The sequence below is a fragment of the Pungitius pungitius genome, chromosome 2, assembly GCF_949316345.1.
Source record: "Pungitius pungitius chromosome 2, fPunPun2.1, whole genome shotgun sequence".
In the NCBI taxonomy this organism is placed as follows: domain Eukaryota; kingdom Metazoa; phylum Chordata; class Actinopteri; order Perciformes; family Gasterosteidae; genus Pungitius; species Pungitius pungitius.
The window spans coordinates 19209780-19228089 of NC_084901.1; the positions used below are offsets into that span (position 1 = coordinate 19209780).

At 44.1% G+C, this 18310-nt stretch overlaps 1 protein-coding gene across 2 annotated transcripts in view; it reads left to right on the forward strand.

Moving 5' to 3' along the window:
- The window catches only part of taf7 (TAF7 RNA polymerase II, TATA box binding protein (TBP)-associated factor), a 175620-nt gene that overhangs the window by 102290 nt on the left and 55020 nt on the right, over nt 1–18310 (forward strand). The window lies entirely within an intron of this gene.

Below are 18310 nucleotides of genomic sequence, written 5' to 3' on the forward strand. Positions count from 1 at the left end.
TTGCTGAAATATCTTTTTCCACTTCCATTTCAAAGCAGGAATATATTCATGCCGAGACGAAGCACTGTTACCCAATTGTCTGTTATGAATAAAACAGATAAAAGTAAGTAGTGATTATTATGGAGTGTCATATTGAAAAATGTGTAAATTGGGGGGAAAGAGCGGTAAAGCAAGATAACGAGACGCGCTATTTACTTTTAATTAATCGGTCTGTGTTTTATCGTGAAATGTATTATAGATATTACTTTGGATTTAATTTCTGCATTGCGTTTACAGGATGAGTTTTTACACTTTATCACTTTTTGAAATGATGAGAACGCATAATGTAGAGTAACTGAAATAAACTCGGCCCCGATAGTTCCAGCTGAAAGCAGGATATTCAGTCAGTAATTAATTGCATGAAGATAACATGAACATTTTATTTGCTACGGTGTATTTCTGTTAAGCTCTGCAGGCGTGTGCTGTGTGTCTTTTGTTTCTTCTCTCCTCCCAAGACTTTCACCAAGAGATCAGTTCTCCTGGAGCAAATCCCAGTGTCACATCCCCGCGGGGCAAATGAGCAGAATGTAAATTAACTCTAATTACCTAATGACGAATGCGATTCTACTGCGGCGGGGCCACGACATTCATATTTGATGAGCCCCTATATATCACTTTAAAGGTCTCAATAAACCAGCTAGCACACCTTTTTTTTTTTTGTATAAAATAAATAAATAGATAAATGCGGCATTGCGCCGAGCAGACTGCAGCCCCCTCACTGCAGGCTGCTGCTGCTGCTGCTGCTCATTGACAGCTCTGTGAGGTGTCAGGGTTTTTTGCCGCGTACGAAAATTGAACTCCAAACTCATCTGTACCCTGGGCCCCCCTAAAAAAAATTTAAAAAAATAAAAAAAACAATGCTTTGTTAAATTCACAAAACGGAGAGAGAGCTCTGTGAAGTCAAGCAGGCGTCAACGAACCCAACTGTCACCGTTTGACATATTGGCCGCGAAGGAGACGTTGTGCCGGTGTGTTGAAAATGGTACAAAAAAAAAAGGAAAGTTTGTAATGGATAAAGAGAAAAGGGAAGGGTGGGTGATTGCCATTACTAAATTCCACCAATATCAGCGATCAGCTTTTTTTTTTTTTTTTTTCGTTCAGGGTTTAAGAATGAAGGAAGAGCAGCAACAAATTGCTTTAAAGTTCTTCGGAGCATTTCCCTCTGGAAGGCACCGACCGGGACAAACGCTCTCTAATTAAACTCCCCGGTTGTGTTTTAAAGCGCCAGATGTAATTACAACATTTAGTTTCATTAAAAAACACACACACATCCATTTCCCTCCTCCTACACTCCACACTTTAATTATATTCAGCATACCGTGCAGTCGTGTAAGGAGGAGAGAGTTGCTATAGAGACGATGACCACAGCTGAGCTGTGCTTGGCAATCCTTCAGAATAGTGGTTCTTCACACGCACAGACACACACACACAGAGAAATAGAACCACTATATGCTAAAAAGCACAAGGGAGAAAACGCCTCTCTATCATTCTCTGCTAAATATGCAAACACATGTACCGACCAGCACATTCTAAACGCCTCAGCCAGCCGCCCGCAACAAACAAGCGCGAGGATCTGTCCGGTGAAGCCTTCAGACAAGATACAGGCCTCAGGACCTTTATCGCTAAGAGCACAAAAGACATCCCCACTCCTCCCGCTCCTGCTCCCTCGCTCCCTCTGGCTGCCTCTGGACACCAGAGACCCTTTTCTGACCAATCAAGGTACCAATCAATTAACCTGGAAACAAAGTCAACCGGACCGCTCTGCCCTTGACCCTCTTGAGCCGTAAGCTGTGACCTCGTCCCAATGCGCTCCCAGTTTTGGGGGATTTAAGGAGTAGATGCTTAGAGGGGATTTTTCACAGCGGAAATTCACCAGTGTTTTGGTCTCTGCTGTACAAATCAATAGTTACATCACCCAGCCATTGGCGGCACGGATGAATGGAGGTTGCGGTGATTAGTGAGACGGGTCTTTGTGTCATTCACAATACACGGGAAAGCGCGTCGGCTACTTACGATGCTCAGTTCAGACATGGCTGCTTACTGTTGGGCGAGAGGAGAAAGCACCGCGTTTGTGAAATCTCAAGGTATCACACTGCCCACCAACACACAAACATGTCCAATGAGGTATAAAGATAGATCAAAATAAACTGAAGAAATTAAAGAAGAATTGAGTCAAAGCTTCAGTTCAACGATGCTTGTAAACTAAAGTGCAACCAGGCCATCTACCATGATAAATCTATAAAGTATCAATTGAAAGCTGCTAATCCCAGTGTGTGACCCCAGTCTGGCTGGTGACTGTGGTGTTTTTAATGGTGTATATGTATGGGGCTTGTAACTCAAGGCGCTGATTATACTGAAGCGCTCAGTGTTCTGCTATTAAAACCACTGTGCGCAGATTTGTTACGTGATCTCGAAAGCTACTCCGACACAGAGCTTTCATTTGTGTAAAAATAAAACAATCCCAGTGCAAATTGGTGCAGGATGTGTGCTGCTCTCTGCAAACGTATTGTTAGTCGGCATTGCCACCTCCCACAGTGTGGGAAATCAGACGTATTCGAATTCCACCGACAGAGAGATGCGTTTCATAACCAGCATCTCATCTGGAAGCAAATGTATTAGCAAATCGACAGTGGTGAAACTTCACTCACATCACGCACACAAAGTCAACACAAGATCTGTGCAAATCCATAGTTAATAGTTGGGCAGATGTTTGATTCTGGACCAAAAGAGGTGCATCGAGGAGGAGAGACAGAAGAGTGTCGGCCGTGTGAAAGTGTGCTCCACTAACTCCATTTCACATCCTTCTTCCTGAAGGCCATTTAGGACGGTTCCAAAAGCTCTCAAGGGAAGACAACATGGTGTAAATACCACTCCTTTCTCCGTACGCTGCAGGAATAAGACACAGAGTGCAGCTTCTGAGCTCAGAGCGCTGACATTCACCCTCCGGTCCGAACCCGCGACCTTCCCGAGGGTCTCGCCTGGATTTTTAAAAGCCAAGACGGATGATGGGGGGATAAGAGGGAACCGGGAGGCGTTTACAGGTCCGACGTTCAGGGAGGCCACTGTGCAGCATGAGACCTGACAGGCTCAGGGAAACAGGGGTAACTATATTTAAATGTATATATATATATATATATATATTTTCCGTGTTGGCTTTACATAAGCATGTTCCTGTCTCTATCGATATCTACATGGGTCGAAAAGTCTCCAGTGGAGCCGCGGTGAGCGAGTTGCGGTGTGACGTCAAGTCTAATTAGCCCGCCTTGCCGACTACCCACCACTAATGGGAGGGGGGGGGGGGGGAGATGAAAAGGCCACACGGGGACCACTTGCCACCGTTAGAGCTTCGTCCTCACAGCTTTCTCACTGGGAACGCGACAAGGCTTTGATAAGGGCGCACGCACCCCACTCAAGACCTTGTATGCCCCCCCCACTTCATCCTCATCCTCCTCCTTCATGCCTCCACGCAACCCCCCCTCCCCAACACACCTTTTCTCAAAGCACTTAGACAAAGACTTGGGGAGAAAGAGAAGGGGAAAAAAGGGTGAGTTGAAAATAAGTTGATACTGTGAGGAATAAAACATGTATTTTTAGAATTGTTCTGTCACCATGGAAACACATTTGTATCAATCTTAAAAAGGTTGATTGTCCCCCCCGTAGAGATCAAATGATTTACAGCATGATGCAAGTGATAAGAAAGCCCAGGAGTAGTTGAAGGGTTTGGTGAAATACAAATGAGTTTGTGAAGTACAAATTAGGAACAGCCTTCATTGGTGGTCAGCTGTATAAAAAAAATGATGCTCTCCCAATTTTAACCACTGTAAGAAAAGCATCTTCTTGAAAGAAACAGCAACAAAGAAGGCGTCATTTGCACCACGAAGAAGTCAAATAAAACTAGTGCTTCTCTCCTTAGTCCTATTGCAGCTTCCACCAATGTCTGTCCAGAAACGTCACCATTTTTCTAATTTTATCCTCTTAGATATTTGTGTGAAAACAAGCATAATTGGTATGTCAATTCTTGAGTTATGGCCAAACATGTATTTGGTGAGGTCCCAGCGACCTTTGACCATCAACATCGAATCAGCTGCGACTGATGAATCATGTTGTCGAGAAAATGATAAACAACCCAAAAACACAACGCCTCCGGCGCGGTGGCTGTAGAAGTCATCAGGTCGACACTGATGTGTGTGTGTGTGTGTGTGTGTGTGTATTCTCAAACACTACAACCCAGAACTAAATCCAGGATTCCACGTCTAAGAATCGGTCAATTCCGCCTGCTACTGTTCATCTGCTGCCCCTTTCTGGTTCCATCCTCAAGCCCAGTGCACCTGCTTCAGTTCTGAATGAAAAGGACGTTTAAAAAGCATCGCTTTGCCGTCTTCTCCAGATAAATCTGCAACGAACACGGTACAAGATCATAAAAGAACATGGAGGCATATTGACGGCAAAAGATTTGAGAGGGCACAAAACGGATTGGATCGCCCCGCGGACTGAAAGTCAGCCTCCGAGAGCACGCGGCCGCGGATTTGTAAGAGCAGAATTAGATTTGCGAGAGCGGGGCGGACGAGCGTGACTGATGGTTTGAGCGGCTGGAAGAGTTGCGTAACATTTAAGACACAGAGATCCTCACTCTCTGCGGTGATCACGGCCCTCTGAGAGAGAGAGAGAAACGCAGAGCAGAGCATCGTCTGTTCGATTTGACCCGCAGGTGAGGGGTCATCCGGTTGAAACCCTCACTTCTACTTTCAGAGAAGAGATTATTGATTTTTTTAAACTACCAGATGAAGACGGACCTTATTCGGAGGCTGAATTACCCTTAAAAATGTCATTCGATGCTAAGTGATTAAAATGGCATTCAATGTTGTTTAAGTGTGTGAGCTATTGGCAGAATAATATTTATTAGCTAAACAAATGTGAATGTATTTACCAGCTATAACGGCCATTACTCTCATATTAAATTATAATTCTAGTGGGGGTTTTCTGAAGCAGATGTTGGCTTTTGTTTATTTTATTCCTCCGTTGTTATGGATAATTCTAACTTTTTTACTTAAAAAGACATTAACGTGAACCTCAACCTTTGTTTTGCACTCCCTCAAATCTTTTACCAACAATAGACAAAACCAGTGAACGGTTTGGACACACGTTCTCATTGGTTTAAATGCTTTTTAAGTTACGGCAGGTTGCGATTTTATGATCCTGGAATAGACCAACAGTATGGAAGAGGACCTTCACATTATGATGGCGGTAACACTGCTCTCGTCATTTGTAGCCGTCAGGCAGAGGTGTGAATGCAGGAAAGTGAGTGTTTATGTGCACGAAAAGTACAAACTGTAACACTAACAAATCATAGCACTTAAATTGTACTTATAAATGGCACTTATCTATGTTTTGAAACTGCTTATTTGATGAAAATAGTTCTTTCTTGTTTTGTGTTCTTCTGAGTTTGTATCTCTACGGTTGAAATGCACTTGTTGTAAGTCGCTTTGGATAAAAGAGTCAGCTAAATGACATGTAATGGAATGCTTGAGAGTGATAAATCATGTAAAACGACAAAGGTTACCACCAATTATAAATGTGATCCATCACAAAATCTGGGAAATAGTACGATTCATTTGGTGGGATTGTGAATTTACAGTAAAACATGAAAAACCTCAAATATCCACAGAAGACGAAGGCAGGTTGCAGTAGGTGCCGAGGGCAAAATATTCATCTGACAATCAAACTCAGAAGCTGCATAGGATGAATAAAAAGGTGAAAAATCACATCTAGTTCTGCTAGAGACCACCAGATCAAAAGCTGAAATAATATATTCATTAACTGAGGGTATTTGTGCATCTGCTGCCAAATGCGCCCCGATGGTCACGTGGACGTGCAGTACATGAGAACGAAACGGTTGCATTTCATTCATTCAGATTCCGTTCCTTATTCAGCACTCGTTTAGCTTGCTGCATGGATTCGGGTTTCTGGGGCGGACTGGTGACGATAACATCTGTTTGCTAAGGTTTTAAAATCATTAATTATTGACAACATTTTATTCCGGTTTTATTTTAAGGGATATTCTGGAACAATGTCAGGAGGTCTTAAGACTGCAGGTCGCCAAGCGACGCGAGGACGAGACGTCTCCCACCAGGAATGATGGCGCTGAGAATGATGGCGCTGTGAGGGGTCCGGCTCCTTCGCTGCTGGGTACACGATGTTACCGTCTCCCCTCCGTCCCTCGAGCCCTGAAGGGCCTCCTCAGATGACTGAGCTCTGCTGACGTCCTGAACCTCCTTCGTTCATTATCAGATGGAAACATCGGATGGAACCAAAAGGACTATTTAATCCGTGAGCAGGAGGGATTCCACCTGCGTTTCTTCAAGCCAGCATTGTTCTTCCTGTATCCTGGGTCCATGGTGTGTTTGGATTGGAAAAGGACAATGTGACAAAAAAAAAATGTTAAAAAATTGATCGAGCCAAAAAATAATCTATTGCATGAAGATTCATCCTCTTCTTGACAATACTGTGTGGAGGCAACACTTCCAGCAAAGGTCCATCAACAAAACACAATCTTGAGTTGCAAATTTTTTGTGCCACTATTTAAAACGTCTCTGCATCTGCTGAGATGCATCAGGATGATCTCTGTATCTTATCATCATATATATCAAAGATCAATAGATCCATCTACTCCCCTAAAGTACTCTGGAAAAAAGTTTAAAGGCTTTCATTATAGATGACCAAAAGAAAAAGCAGCTCATCACTTGGCTTCAGATTATAAATACTATTTTTTTTAAGTGCCTCATCATCTTGAGGGTATAAAAAACCCAAAGTGCTCTTCAGATGGTTCAGTTTGCTGCAGTTCAGGAAATTTGAGTTCTCCGAAATGCTGTTGAGTGAAAACAAACAAACAATCCTCTTATTCTGGGCTTCACAGCATCATTTACCAGACTGTAAAATATGGATCCAAATAATAGATTGCGAATTGGAATTTGTGTTTTTCCAGCTACACACTGTCTGAAGTAATAGAAGTGATCCAAATGGAATTAATTTCTCATTTGTGTGCCAATGGTACGTTTTATAATACGCTTCCTCGGATGTCCTCATACTAAGACTTTATTCTTCACCTGCCCCACAATGCAGATGAGCTTCGTCAGTGAAATCATCAGCACACACACACACACACACACACACGGGACCAAACAGTTGTCTCGGGGCAGATTAATTGCAGCTTTGTATTTATGTCTTTACTCACTTGATAGATAGGGCACAGACTAACAAAACAAAACAACTCTTCCCTATTTTTCAAAAGAAAATCTTCTGAGGACATTGTTAAAGAGATTGAGCGAGCCAAATCTAAGGCCCGCCGGTCTGAAATTCCAGTGAGGCATTCGGATGTTGAGGCCGTTTCTGTGCATGTTGCATTCAGAGTCTGGAGGAAAAGAGCGGCCTTCACTGCATGCATGCATGTTGCTGCTGTGATGGTCGGTGTTCTGTAGCAGAGCATCCATCCATCTGCAGCGCTGCACGCCACTCAGCTAATTAAATATCAGTGATTAATCCTGGCAGCGGTCTGAGGTCCCTGTCTTTTCTTTGTCAGGCTCATTTGCATAGGGACTGAGATCTAAGAACAAATGCTTCTCGGAGGAAACCACTTAGTACTTCCAATCCATTAGACGTAGGAACAACTTCAATACTTCACCATTACCCGTATCTGGGCGTGGTGGTTGGCAGTAACAGCAGAAGGAAGCAAGAAGGTCTTTTTGACTAAACTGAGCTATGTGCAGGTTCAGTGGGCATCACTGGCCTCAAGTAGAAAGTTATTTTTAATAAAAGCTACAGACGCGTTTTTTTTACAAGGATTACAATATTTACCAATGTTTCTGTAATTTGGGATTTTTTCGTCAGAATTACACAAAGGTTTGGGGTAAAATACTTGTTTATTGTTCTTAAGCGCTGTTGATGTACAGTGTTTATATCTTATTTGTTGTGTTAAACATTAAAGTCTCTTAAAATAAATGAACACATATTTTTTTAGACCCGAGAAAAGCCCATTAAAGCAGTGTAAGATACTATGGACAAAGGCAAAATGTTCTCACAGCAGCCTCATTGTTTTGATGCAGCTGTTGAGAGAGGAAGTCAAACTCCTCTGAAGCTTTATATTTTGTATCCAACAATTTAGCTTTGGCATTTCCAGGCATAAGCCAAGTCTGTCACATCTTTGGTCTGCTCGCCCGTCTAGCTCCTTAAATACCATAAAAACAGTCAAATGTTTAACTGCTGCATGTATATTTCAATCAGCGATTGCAAGTCATTGCCGGATTAATGATTAAATCCCTCCAGCTCGACTAAATGCAGCCCTTTGGTCACAAAAACTATGATTTCCTTCAGATCTTGCAGCTGTCTTGAATGGTGACAGCCTAAGAAGCCTCAAACTAGAGGGTGGCGATGTTTAATATATAGTATACGGTTTGCTTTTCGGACTTTTCAATGTTATGAATTTTCAGGGCCTGAGGGATGGGATATGATCTGGGGTATCAAAGTCTCTAGAAACAAAAAAGGAATATTTTATGACAGAAGACAGTTGACCTCAACAGAAGTGAAGCTGTATATATATAATCATATATAAAATGAGAGGACATTAGTTATTGCAGGTTGGTTTTTCAGCATGGTCAGCAGAGATGTGATTGCACTTACTGAGGACATCACCAAGAACAATCTCTACTGCGAATTTACAACCGGAAATATCCTAAAGACGCTGCTGCTCGCAACTCCAGAACTTCCCACAGAATCTTTACATTTGTAGGTTTTCTTCTGTGTAGACCAGGGATGGTTGTCTGCACATCCATGGCCGATGGAGATGGAGATGCACAGTTCCCATCGCGCCACGGGGGTTTGCCAGTTTACATTCATTGGTTTTAACATGACTCACTGCCTCCTCGCTACAACTCAACACCAACAGGAGATTGACTCTAAAAATAAAGCCCACATTTCCTCAAATAATAGACACGTTGCCCTGGTAAGGACACAGCCGCCGAGGCGTCAAGCAAGCACCAAGAAGCAGTCACAAAACGCCCCTCCATCTGGAACGGAAAGAAAAGAAAAAGGCAAAGCTTTGGATGAGCAGCGACGAGGAGTAGCAGAAGGATTCGGGGTGCAACTTTGGATCTCTGGAGTGCGTGTCAAGATTTGATACGCTAAGAGCAGCGGCTTACGGCAGCGTCTACTGGCACGTGCAAATACCAACACGCCGGGCAAAAAGGATCTGAAAGGTCAAGCCGGGGAGATAATCGAAAAATCTAAATCTCTGCGGTTTAGTCCAGGTCCACTCCGCGGCCCTCGGGAATTTTGGGAGAGGCCAAAGTGAAAGCGATTGCTTAAACGGGCTGCTCTCAGATCCCCCGACCTGCTGCTCTGTGCCAAAAAAAGGAGGATCTAACGAGAAGAAACAAACAGTCAAACAGGAAGAAAAAAAAAGAGTCTTCACACAACACTTTCACCGAGGATCGGATGGCCCTGCATAGCGATAAGTTTGAACTGTTAACACTGCAGTTTCCATAGGAACTAAGAACGGGGGGCGATCGGCTCACAAGACAGATTGATGAGAGGCTTGAAGTGCGGAAGCGAGACTATTTCGGTTCAAAAACACAGCCACGAGGCAGTGAATATGATTTGGGCATTAATTAAGAAGGATTATAACCAAGCTTTGTGAAACATATTGAAATAACTTAAGATTTTTCATCATTCATTCAAGCTGCAGCACAAAAATAAATATTGCCCGAGGCGAGGTGCCTAATCTGAGATGGGACGTCTTTGCCATCGGAAGACAGAAGTAGCGAAATGGAAAGAAGCCCAAGAACACGGCTGTTGTGTTTGCTGTGGGGGGGGGATCCACAACGGGGAGCTAATTTACTTGACTTTTGTTTGTGGAGATTTATTTAAGTCAAGTGATTCTTTCAAATTAACAACTGCCTTAAAGCTCTCGGACTGGCAGAACAGAATTATTTGTATGTAATTTGTTTAAATTAATATTCCCCTTTTCATGTTTGTTGTCTTCACTCGCACATATGCAATACCAACAAGACGTTTTCTATAATAACCAGAAATGTAAATAACAACAATACATATGTTTACAATTATCCTGGAGGACAGATTTGATGCATGTGTTGTTTCTATCTGTTTTACAGCAATATTCCAGCTAATAGTAGCAGTTAGCAAAAATGTTAACAATTATTCTTAATAAAATGAGGCCAAACAGTGCTATCAATTAAGAAAAGACCAAAAAAGATCATTTTTACTTGCAGGCGGATGGCCTGTGCTACTTTAAATCATGCTTTACAACTAAGGCAGCGATTTGCTTGTGCAGCATTTAGCGGGAAAACTACAAAAAGGCGGAAACAAATCAACTCGGGGCAATACAGTGCATTTATTGTACCTGGCATTTTATTTGATCTATTATCGTGAGCATGTTAGCGTGCAAACCGGAGCACCGAAATGACAGGTTTGAAACCGCGGAACAGACAGGAGGGAGTTCAGTTGATCACGAGGGAGGAGAGAACAAGAAAACCAACTCATCAAGTAAGAGGGGATGCGAAGCGAAAAGGTCATTAAGCGCAAGGAGCCCACGCAGGGTTCAGAGGACTTAACTCAATCTGAAGGGGTTGATTCCGCTTATCGAGTGACTAATTTGACAGATGTTGATTAAAAGAAAATTCTATTGCTTGTGTAATAAAAAGTTTTAAAAAGGGTTAGAGCTAAAAAGTGTCCATAAGCATCGTTCTGTTATTCATAGCAGGGGCCTGCTATGAAGAAATAGCACACCTCAGAACGCTGTGATTCCCGACAGAATCAAAGAGAGGACACGAGGATACATTTTATCCGTATTCAAAAAGTCAACCCAAGCTCCGGGTTTCCGCATCGTTTGCACGTTAAATAATTTGGAGAAAAACCAAACCAACATTCCGTCTCTGTCACAATGATCAACACGGTATCCCAACACGGCCTGAAGACAAATGAACATTAGACCGATACAGCGTCTCTTTTGCTCCCATCCCGAATAAATCCCATGCAAGAGGCTTGTGTCGGGAGTGGAATGAATAACTTGAGCAGCACCAAATAAAAGCAGACATAATTAATTGCAGCCTGCTGTACTGACCTTTTCGGTTTGATAAATCATAAGGCCTAGGAGGCCGCTGTTTGCCTCTGAGATGGGGAACACGCAGCTTTGAGAAATGGTCTTGGATCTCAAGCTCCATCGACCACAGTACACACACACACCCACGTATGCATGTCGAATTTGTATTATTCTACGCCACCTCGCTCAAAAACAGGAGCAAAGGCGCTTTATTGAGAGGAAGTCAAACTCCTATTTCATCACTCGGTGAGGAGAGGCGTTTGGATGTGGCTCAATTAGGCTCCAACAGGAGGAGCCAGTTAGCCTCTGGACTGTGAATAATGTGGAACGTCATTACTTCGTTTCGAAAAAAGGGGGAAAACCGCATTCTGTCGGCTGCGGGAGACACTGAATCCGGTGATACTTTGGCGTAGAGTCATTATTATCACACTGGCGTACAAGGGTAAAGAGTCAAGTGGGATTTCTAGGTGATTTCATCATGAAAAAGAGAGTCAGACTTCATTACCTATTAAATATGGTACATTATGAGGTCATGAGCGCAGTGAAGCTGCTCTGATTCAAACCAAACGGCTCTGCTCTAATTAATAAACGGCCCACATGGTATTTACATACACGTGAGGTGTTGTTATAGCAAGCGACAAATGCAACTCAGGCTAAACCAAAGCAAAGAGCGTTGAGTTGAATATCATTCATTTCAGAAATGTGAGAAAGTCCACAAACGGGGTGATAAATAATAAAGAATAATACTCAGCACAAAAAGACTACAGCATGGTGAGATGAAACCGGAAAGACTACAAAAAGGATAAAAGTCTGTAACTGTTTACTTTTGAGGCAACGTGTGCAAATAGGTTCCAACTCTTCCATGCATTATACAGTATCTTCAACTATTCAGAGCTGGTCTTATTTTCCATTAGGATTCGGGAAAATAGGGTTTTATTTTCTGAGCCTCAGCTGTGTCCTTAGTTGCCAACTTGAAGATGAGCCCAAGAGCGGCTGATTGGTTTCTGATGACCTCGTGAGGCCTTTGCTACGGTGGAAGTGCGCTGGCGTGCCGATGTCACCGGTGGGTGTGGTTATAGGTTGAGCAGAGTCCGAGGAGGAAGTCTGGATAGAGAGATTGTGAGGTTCCTCTTTGGTAAAACCTCCGAGAACAACACCATCACAACTTAGTAGAACGCCAAAGGAAAGCTGGTGTCACAGGGGGCCACGTAGTGACTTTTAACGGGAGCTGTGCCAATTAGTTTTACAAAATACTGGGGGGTTTTTGCAGGTGGAAAAGGTTATTCCGTGTACTGGATGGGCAATCATTCCATCACCAGTCTCATTTTGGCCTGTAAGCTCATGCTGTGAAAAATCCAAATCCCAACCAACAAATAATCAAAAGTGAAATCCAGGCGGAGGCAGGAGGGCAACGTGCAGATCGTTGCACGTCTCCACTTTTGGGAGATTTCTGCGGCAGCTGCACGCCGTGAGAAATGGGAAAAAAACAACCCCGGGGGCACAATAGTGGGAGAAACGGAATTACACACACACACAAATTATTACAACAGGGTTAAAGCCTGTATCAGTCACACTAATGTCTACCAAACTAAAACTGTAATTAGAACCGCCGTCTCTTGCAAACGTGCCGGTGAGTAAAATACCAGCTGGTTGAAACAGAGGAGGACAAAAGGTACACTTACAACAACACAATTGAGTGTGTATGTATATGCCACAATGTTCCACACATTATGATCTATTTTACACAGTAAACTCCTTCAACCACGAAGACTACGACATAAAACCTCATCTATCAGAGGCCAACGTACAGAACGTTTATTTCAAAAGACGATACCTGCTTTCAAGATTTGAAAAAGAGTCTTTAGCAGTTTTCTTTCTTCTTCGCCCGAAGGTTAAACCAGAGAAGGGGAAGGTCGGGACTGATTTTTAATGAGTTCATCATCTTGTATGTGGCAGAAGAGGATTTCCAATGGCCATGAATACTCCAATATGTCTCTAAAATGACGAGGTGGGTCGTGGAAATTGTCCAAATAGGCCCATCCTATTCCCCAAATCTCCGAAATAGGAGATAATACAAGGAGGAAGCCCCTTTCTGAGGTGTGAGCCACAGACACACACATTTACTGCAGCATTTCAACATTGTGCTCCGAGTCAGCCGCAGATTTCTTTTTAAAGAAAACCCAAAACAAAGATGGAGTCGAGTGGCGGAGCAGTGGAGGTCACACGGCCAGACGCCGGCAGGCTGAGCTGATCACAACGCGGCTGGCTTTAATTGGAGCGCACGCGCCGGAGATGGAGTGCGACCCGGGCGCAGAGCAGACGCCGCGTTGCCCCCGAACCGACCCGACCACACAGCAACCATCTGGTCACTTTGCCAAAGAAGATTCGGGCAGGAAACGGTTCCGCAGCACTTGTGTTCTTCCACAAAGGAAAAAGTTGTTGGCCAGAGCGCCTCGAACAGCTTGGCGACTCATATGGAGAAGTCGTATATATGAGAGTCCAGGGATGGAGTGGACCATTAAAAAAAAACATTTTCACATGTTAAATCCTTCAATGACACACGTTGGTGTATGAACAGACAAACTGCTAAAGCTAAGGATCGCACACGTTTCAGACCAAAAGGATGGTGTAGGAGGAAAAGAATAGGGATCACAAAAGGTTGTCATCATTCGTCCTAAGTATGTGTTTGATAAAGTTCATGATAATTCATCCAATCGTTATGGAGACATTTCACTCAAAACCACAAACGAGAGGCTTTTGCAGAAGAGGAGTCCAGGGATCACCAAAAGTCAGTGCGATTCATCTCTTGGAAAAACCATTAGGCCGTCTGCACAAAACAAATAGTTGCCGATATATTTTTACAATCGAGACCAAAGTGGTTACGCAACCCGATTGATCGACGTCGTCATCCTTAAATCCATTCGTGGGCGCACGCGCACACACACACACACACACACACACACACACACACACACACACACACACACGGATCCCCTTTCTGACACACTGACAGCGTTCGCTCCACTCTTAGTTACAAATTGAAACTGAAGCAAGCCCCCCCCCCCCCCTCCCTGCACCCACCCCGCCGTATTAAGGAGGACTTGCAGCGCCGCGAGAGGTGCTGGGAGCCGCTCCGGGAGCAAGGCCCGCGGTGCAGGGGCAGTAAATAACCGGCATAAAGGTGCCGCGGCAGACAACCGGCAGACACCAACCCATTTAATGTTAATAGGAAAGCGTCGGTTAGCAGATTCTGAATAATAGCTCGCAGTCACAAGGGCCAGGGATAGGAACCCCGGGCGCAGGAATTTATGGAGTTAGCAAATTGCTTTTCTATCCCCCATTCTTCCCCCATTTGTCCATTTTTCCAATCCCTCAGCTCAGGGTGGGGATGATTGAGAGGTGCAAGGAGGTGATGGGACTGTTGCAGCCTGCTCGGCTGAGCACACTCGTGTCCTGCGGCCACAGAGCTCCGGATGCTGCTGCCCCCCCGAGGTGCACCAACGACGGCCCGTCCGGTTGGTTGGAACCGGCGGCTCCTTGTGTTGGGCCGGCCTGTGGTCGCTAATGTCCTCATCTAAAATGGATTTATTGTTATTTGTCAAGTCAATACTTTGGAAATTTTGTTTTTTCTGACAATATGTGATTGCGTCTCTGGTGACACCATCTCCCACCTCTCTATGCCACTCGGCTCCAGGCCCATTGGTACCTGTTGACGTCTTTAAAAAGCCACTAACCACCTGCTAAGAACCTTCTCCTACGGAGCTGGGCTCCGTTTTTACAAACATGTTTTCTTTAATATGTTTGTATGAATTTAGGAGGAGGAGCAACTGTGTTTATTTTGGATCATTTTCAATTGTGGCTTTCATAGATCAACACAAAAATAAATTAGGCATCAGGGGAATAAAAAAAAAATTGTGGTTTGGTGTAGATAGAAAACGCTCATTAAATAAATTAATTCTTGGTGTTGGTCTATTCATGGATTTTGTTTACACAAATCTATTGTTCTTTGACAGTTAAGTTTGTAATGTGAACAGATTCTCACTAAACCAGGCGTCCGTGACAGCTTCTCTCCATGAGATTAAAACATTCTACAGGGAAAGAACAAATGGCTCAACAGAGAAACTTTGACTAAACTAAAGATAAATTGCGTGCAAAAGTGAAAAAAAGAATGTACTTGGATATCTCCAGCTATGCTGCCGGTGTGCAGATATTATTGTTAATTCTACTTATATAAAGAAGGGAAGCCTTGGAAAAAGGCAAACAAAAGTTATATTTTAGATGCTCTTTCATTTCAAATGTTTGGTCTCGAGAAGAAAAAAAAACAAGGCAATATGGAAAAGCAAATCATTGAGTGTTTTATATGCAGACAAGGCGACCAAAGTAAGGTCAAAGCGAAGGGTCAGACGTAATTAAATCACGGCGACAGTTTGACTGCACCGGGTCGGACCGAGGTCACTACTTGTAAACTCCACAGCGCTTTTCTTCTGCGCAGCAAGAAAATGTGACTCAGACTAATTATTCACAATCACGGGTGCTTACAAGAAATCTCAGCGTCTGACCTGCGGTAACCCTTTCATTGTAAATAAAGAAAAATCTTCTCGGGGAGAATATTTAATGTCACCAAAGCAGTTGGTAGGTTGCTAATTCTTCACGCTCCGCCAGAGTTACCGAAGACCCGGGGCAGACTTTAACTGAGGATGACATTTTCAGATCACACTCCTGAATTAAAGAAAAAAAAAAAAAAAAAAAACATGCCTGAGACAATCTTTCACACAGCTTTCTCCCACATAAAAGTACAAATAATGGGATCCCAAAAATACATGTTTAGCATGAAAACAAACCATGAAAGAAACAGGCTCTTCGCCTACAACTACTGGATAGTCAGGATTTACCTTTCACACTCAAAACTGTGAAAAGACTCCAGTGAAAGTGAATAAAATGCAAATGCGCCCACACAGTGATTTCAATCAGGGGCATTTGTAAGTATTAGTGGGGAGGTTGGTTGTGTCCTTTGTCAAATGTTTTATTGTCATTCTATGTGTGGTTGCTACCACAGTGTTATACTTTTACATTGCATAGTGAAATTGTACATTTGTAAATTAAACATGCCATTTTTCTTGCACTGATGTTATTCGTCTTGTTGTTGTCACAATATCCGCTTCCTGGGTGTGGAACTGAAGGCTGTCCCGCGGTTGGGTGTCTTGGTTGGGTTACCAACAACATTTCAGGACTGCAGAGACAAATGTCCACACACGGTGAGTGGGTGGGTGGACACCCAAGTGGAGAACGACAGCAGCGTCGCTGTCACGTTTTAAATGGCCTCCAGTGGTGGAGTTAATGAAGAGGTAATCCAATTTCTCCCATTTGATGACTTGGGAACCGCTCGGCCCGCCATAATCCGAGACGAGTGACAAGAGACACCGTCCTCTTAGGGGACAAACGGAGGACGTAAAAAAAAAAGAAAAGAAACGATGCCACGAGATTGAATCCCTACACCCTTCGACACACAGCTGGAGGGAGAGTGCTGGGAAAAAAAAATGCACGACATAGAACATGACCAGGAGGCAGGAAGCCGGAGAGAGAGAGAGAGGGGCAGGGACAATGGAACATCCTCGTAATCCTTTTAAATCGTAGCTCAGCGCCGCGCGAGGCCAGGGGACGAAACAAGTCACACACAGAGCAACACATCGGCCTAATAGGCAAGCTGCTCCGGTCATCACAGCGCACGCTGGTCATTAATAACCATTAGGGACACCACAATCTGCACAAATGTTACGCTTATTCCCCACATTTGCAGATGTGTCGCGGCGGTCTCTGAGATCGAAAAAGACACCTTTCGCTGTCCATGAAAACGACTGGAGGCTATTTGGAATTAGCGACCGATAACCCTGAAATGTCCTGCATAATGACAACATGAAAGTGCTTTTCAGCGGAATTCTCTCTGAGGCAGGAGGTCTCTTCATGCACCCTTTTTCGGCAAGGGAACATTATTCAGCCATTTTCATCTGAGCCCAAAATAAACCACTTAAAGCTTCCAGAGACCTTCAATTCCATCTCGAAATGAGCCGTGAACACCAGGAGTTACCGAGCTTCACGACAACAGATGAAAGAACACAAGACCGAACAGAGGAAAGCTTTTGATCTCTAAAAACCAAGATGATTGGAGTTTTTCTGCTCGTGTGTTTGAATGCTGATTGCAAAACATTATTTGGACACAGCAGCACTGAGCCAACAGTCAACAAGGCAAACCGTCCAACACACAAACTTGCATCTTATGTCGCTAATCACATTTGGGATGAAACCTGGGCCGGAAAGTGTGGGGGTTTTTTGGGGGGGGGGGGGGGGGGGGGGATTTCCACAAGCTACTGTCACATCCACAGAGGCGGGATTACTCCTCTCTACACGACATCTCCCTTAATTATCGCCCACTGTGTTGCCTCCTCCCTTCACGTCTCGGGGCCTAAGACGCACACCGTGTAATTGTAACAAAAATGACTCGCGACGTTCAGGAGTTCAAATCCGGCTCAACACCCTCACACGTCATTCTGCAGACACACACACACGGCAGCAAAGAACCAGAAATGATCCTTTTTTTCCCCCTGAAGGAAGCAAGAGTTGCAAGCAAACTCACAAGAATGTCTTTAAAAAACGGCTTCTTTTTTTTGCTCCTCCTCTGTGTGCTCCGGTAAAAACGAGCGCACGTGCCGTGATAACTGTAGTTCCTCTGATCCGCAATTAGGGAACGGAGTTTGTGAGCTGCACGTTATTGGGGATAGGGAACACAAAATAAGAAATAAACAAGTCTCTCCCACTTGCTGCCTAAGTGACCAGTTGCGCAGCCTTTTTTTCGTTTTGTTTGGACGTGCACCGGAGCATCGGACACGCGCAGGCTGGGGTCCTCCTCAACATCATCCGCCAAAAAACACCCATCGCACGGAAGTCTCCTCGTTAAATCAAATCACATGAACAAGACAGCTGTCTACGCTGCGTCCGGCTGGTCTGCCGCACAGCAGCCACCGTGCACAGGAGTGACCCAAAGGCGCACAAAGCGAGCCCGTGGCGTTGCCTTTGGACGTGAGGCTAACCGGCTCCTACCGGCGCGCGGCGTCTTTGGAGGACACTCCGGGAGGACAACAAAGAAGGAGCCGTGAGCAGTCTTAC